The sequence below is a fragment of the Ananas comosus genome, linkage group 9 (genome assembly GCF_001540865.1).
Source record: "Ananas comosus cultivar F153 linkage group 9, ASM154086v1, whole genome shotgun sequence".
In the NCBI taxonomy this organism is placed as follows: Eukaryota; Viridiplantae; Streptophyta; class Magnoliopsida; order Poales; family Bromeliaceae; genus Ananas; species Ananas comosus.
This window is the reverse complement of record NC_033629.1, coordinates 3,640,508-3,646,053: the sequence shown is the minus strand read 5'-3', so window position 1 is coordinate 3,646,053 and position 5,546 is coordinate 3,640,508.

Below are 5,546 nucleotides of genomic sequence, written 5' to 3'. Positions count from 1 at the left end.
TAAATGGACCGTTGCAACTTGCATACTTTGTGACTTTCGTCACCGGAAGTGAAACCCAAAGGCTGCTCCATATAGATATCTTCCTCAAGATATCCATTTAGGAAGGCAGTTTTCACATCCATTTGCCAGATCTCATAATCATAGTATGCTGCAAGGGCAAGCAGTGTTCGAATGGATTTAAGCATGGCCACAGGTGAAAAGGTCTCCTGATAGTCAATGCCTTCGCGTTGACTATAACCTTTTGCAACCAGCCTTGCTTTATAGGTCTCTACCTTTCCATCCGAACCTATCTTTCTTTTGTAGATCCATTTACACCCGATAGGTACTATACCTTCTGGTGGGTCTACCAAAATCCAAACCTGGTTGGAATGCATTGAGTCAATTTCTGACTTCATGGCATCCAGCCATTTCTCGGAATCGATGTCAGACATCGCCTCGTTGTAGGTTTTGGGATCATCTCCATGTTCCCTATCTCCCATGAGGAACATTTCCTCTACTTCCTCTGTAACGATACCTAAGTATCTTTTAGTGGGATGGGAGATTCTACTCGACCTACGAGGTGGAGGAGGTACTACATGTACTGGCTCAGCTTGAATAGGTTCTGTAGGTTTGATGACTCGTTGCTCTTCAGAGACTCTCTCTTCGAGCTCAATTTTTCTCCCACTAGCTTCTTGAATAAACTGTTTTTCCAAGAAAATAGCATGTTTGCTCACAACTATATTGTGATTCTCTGGGATATAAAAATAGTAACCTAAAGTTTCTTTAGGATATCCAATAAAACGAGCCCTCTCAGACCTAGCCTCTAACTTGTCCACCTGTAGTCGCTTAACATAGGCCGGACATCCCCAAATCTTGATATGACCAAGACTTGGTTTCTTACCATGCCACATCTCATACGGCGTGGTAGGAACGGATTTAGAGGGAACCCTATTTAACAAATAAGCTGCGGTAAGCAAAGCATGTCCCCAAAGAAATAAAGGAAGATCAGTGAAGCTCATCATAGATCGAACCATATCCAATAAGGTTCGGTTTCTCCGTTCTGACACCCCGTTGAGTTGAGGTGTTCCCGGAGGAGTCCACTGTGAGACTATGCCGTTTTCTTTGAGATAATTTAGGAACTCTCCACTAAGGTATTCTCCTCCTCGATCTGATCGAAGAACCTTGATGGATTTTTCAGTTTATTTTTCTACTTCATATCTGAATTCTTTGAACTTTTCAAAAGCCTCAGATTTGTGTTTCATAAGATACATATACCCATACCGTGAATAATCATCGGTAAAGGTTATGAAGTAGAGATAACCACCCCTAGCATGCACATCAAATGGCCCACAACACATCAATGTGTATTAAGGAAAGTATCTCAGTGGCCCTTTCCCCTTGTCCTACAAAGGGTAATTTAGTCAATTTTCCTTGAAGACAAGATTCACAAACTGGATAAGACTCTGAAGTTAATGAGCCAAGAAGCCCATCTTTATCCAATTTATTTATCCTTTCTTCTCCAATATGACCAAGCCTGAGGTGCCACATATACTTTAGGTTCATCTCATCTCTAGGTCTCTTAGACCCAACAGCAGTCTCTACTTGCTCAGAAATATTTGCAGATACATCCATATGTAAATGATAAAGACTGTCAATCATAAAACCACGACCAATAATATTATTTCTAAAATAAATTATGCAGTAGTCTTTGTCAAAATTAAAATTATAACCGTCCTATGCTAAAGAAGAAACAAAAATCAAATTCCTGCTAGTAGTAGGTACATAATAACAGTCTTTAAGTAATAAAACATATCCTGACGGTAGTCGCAAAGGATAGGTGCCAGCAGCCACAGCAGCAACTCTTGCCCCGTTGCCCACCCGTAGGGTCACTTCACCTTTCCTAAGCCCTCTACTTTTTCTTAGACCCTGCATTGAAGCACTAAAAGCACTAAAATCATAGTCTATAACTTAACTGGAAGTAGAGGAAATCGTAAGGTTAGTTTCTATTACGAGCAAGTCTGACATACCTTCCGAAGGTGTGTCCTTCCTCTTATTCTTTAGGCTCTCTAGGTAGCCAGGACAGTTCCTCTTCCAATGGCCGTCAACATTGCAGTGGAAACATTTTCCTTTGTTAGCGGTATTTTTCTTAGGAGCTTCCCTCTTGGGCTTGTTCTCCGTCATTTGTTTCTTCACGGATTTCTTCTTCCAATTAGACGCTCTTTTAGAAGAGGAAGCCTGCTCCACAGCGAGAACCGTGCCCTTTGAACTTTTCAAAGTCCCCTCTGTAGTTACCAACATGTTCAATAAGTCTGCGTTGGTGCAGTTAATTTTATTCATATGGTAGTTTACAATAAACTGGCCATATAATATAGGAAGAGATTGCAGGATCAGATCAACTTGCAATTCCTTTTCTATTTCCACGCCGAGCATCTTAAGCTCCTCGAGGTCTTTGATTATTGTCAAACAATGATCATGAACAGACTGCCCTTCGGTTAGTTATTGGATGGTTTGGCAACGTGAGGTTTACCTGATCGAGAACAATGCAGAGCTTATTGGAATTTAAAACTATTTTTAAGTTCCTCAGCCAGTCTTTATAATTAGTTTTAGTTAAAAATTTTGTGTCGAGAATACGAGAGAGATAATTTGAAGCAGACATTGGTATTGCAGAGAGTAAAGATTCAAGTTAGATATTTGTATTTGTTTTGAAAAATTATTTTAGGAATTTTAAAAATAATAAATTTAGCCTCCCACTATTTTCTCGAGTCTCTGACACTCCTCGGTGTGAGATCCCTGGTGTCTGGCTGTGGGGGCTTGCTCGCCAGCTTCTGGAGAGTGTCGGGACAAGTCCGAGGTCGGCGTTGGCGTCAAATAGACGCAAAAACGGACTCCGTGCGACGCGAAGAGCAGCCTTCAGCGAAGAAAATCTGTAAAATAGGCAGATTTTCCAGCTGGCTGCGGTACGTAGCGCGCAGCGAGGTGTACGCGTACGCTATACTGGCTGAGCGCGTGTACTGGCTCTCGGGTTAGCTCCTATACCGGTACGCGATCCCGCTCGTACCGGTACCACCAGGGTAGGTGAGGGGGCATTTGAGTAAAATTTTCACCTCGTTGTATCACCAACCCACCCCAGCTCTATTTAGCCTTGTGCTGAGAGAGAGAGTGAGTTCTGTGTCTCTCTTCTCCTTCCTCTCTCTAGACTCGTTTGCCGTGGTGACTCGTGGAGAGTCCGTCGTCGCCGACGTCGCGCCGCGAAACGTTCGAGCTCGGTGTTTGTCACCGTGGTAGGCAGCGAGGAGGCTGGCGAGCGTAGATTTTCGCCGTCCTTGCTGTCACAAGGTACTTGGTGTTGTCGAGGTGAGTATTCAGCATTTCTTTGGATTTTGGGCAAATTCTTACTACTTCAACTCGAAGAGACGTTGTTTGCTGAATTTCACACGTCGACGTGTTTGTATTTTGGTTCGTTCTCTGACGTAGGAGCATCGGATTGCGACGAGACTTGGCTCGTTGGATTCGGAGCTTTCGAAGGAATCCACGAAGCCCTTACTTGGCGATTTTTGGTAAAGGTTAGCTTGGTCGAAACCCTTCCCTTCTAATATGCTGTATTTTTGACTGAATTGTGGATTTGCGAGTTGATGAACGCTTGAGGTTACGTCGATTTGCGAGATCGATGTTTTCAGTCGACCCAGGCAGCGTGGCTGTTCATCAGCTGAGGGGGTGTCCGCCTTGCCTGGATAGCGCGTGCGAGGTGGGTTATCATCGGTTTTTACCGCTAAGTGTTATTGTACGACGATGTATATGAATCGTGATTTCTAATCAATAGATTGTTAGCTCAAATTTCATGGGATTATCTTATGAATGTAAAATCTGAATTTCGAGGCATATTTTATCAGTAAATATAGATTATACAGTGTGGACTTGGAAATTGAATTAGGGAATAACCTGGATTTGGACCATGTCACCCAGTTTTAACTACCTGATGTTTAAGCTCTAGGAGCCGTTGAAAATTGACGTCGGCAGTTTCTTCGACGACGAGTACTGTCCAGATAGTTTTGAATGTAATTTACACTCAGTGCCGTGGTTGCGCGAGTGTATTTTTACAGGGTCGTTCAGGTCGTTTCGGACTGTTTGGTGCCCGCATAAGTTGACGGTGGACCCGTATCGCCTTTTTCGCGTCAAATGTGGCCGAGGGCACGTTCGCTCCTGTTGGTTTGTTAGATCCAGTTTGAGTCAATTACTTGACTTTGCTAGTTGGAGCCTGATTGAGCTCGACAGAGACTACCGCTGCATACTCAGGTGTTGGGTAGCGCCCAAGAGTGACCACTCTCGGAGTTAGCTTTGTGGCTTTCGGCGTGTGTCGCTATGCCAGTTGGACTTGCGCTCTCCACGCGACCAGTTAGAGTGGATAGAGCCTGATAGTCGCAAGCGGGACAGGGACGGTGTTTCACAGTCCGGGGAGCGTATGCTTACAAGTCCCCCGCCCCCATTTGGATTGGGTCAAGATTTGGACATTTCCTCAGTTGGTTAGTGTAGAGCATGATAGTGAGTGGAATGATAGCGTAGATGTGTGCTCTCTGCTTTCGCTTCTATTCTTGCTCCCTTCTTAAGACCTTCAGTGGGTGACCGCGATGTTAGTTTTGGGCGGTACCACTGAGGACTACTTTGTTTTTACATAAGTTCTCATGCCAGTTGTACTTTTTTCTCTTGTTCTTTGGCAGACGCCTACAGGTTCCGGCTGCTGCTTAAGGCCGTCCGTGAGATCAGGATCGAGCAAGAGCGTCGGCGAGTTTAGAGCCCTACCCAAGTGCGTGATCTAGAGTGGCCCTATCTGAGGTAACTGTTTTGTTTCGAGTTTACTGTAGCAGTAGTTGACTTAACTCGCCAGTGCGAGTAGCTCTCGTATTTGATCCGGAACTAATGTATAATGAAACCTCTGTCTTCATTTAGCTTCCTATTTTCTCTAGCAGCACTCTACTACTGTTCGTGATAGTCGTTTGATTTACAGGTACAGCTATCGCTTCGGTATCAGGGAAAATTCTCTTTGATCGGCGGATTTTGGCGTGCCAGGGGAACGGTAATCCCGGCGCCGTGACAGATTAAAGTGGATCAGAGCTGTGTCTGGGGCAGGTCGTGGGGACCTAGGAAACCTAAGTTGGCAAACTTAGGGAAGCAAGACGTGAGACAGGCGTAATTTAGTGTGCAAAGTCAATGATTATTTGTTTAAGACTCCTCTTAGAGTAGTAGTGATTGACTGAGGAGTTTCTGTTTTGCCTGAGATAATTATGTGTGCTGGCAGACGACATAATTTTGGAGGAAAACAGGGACCGCTTCTGAGCTTTCGTTGATTGGGTCGAGAGTCGTTTTTGCGTTGTATCTAACCGCAGTTTGTTCCTATTCAGCCTATGTATCGTCGCCGAGGCCCGACCGCGTGCGGAGCGGCGCAGTTGGCGCAGGATCTGAGCTAGATCTCACGAGATGCCTGAGCAGTGCAGAGGGCGAGTTGCACCGCCCTGTTGTGGAACCTGAGTGTGCGACCTGAGGCTAGTGCACATCCCCATGATTTGAGTGCA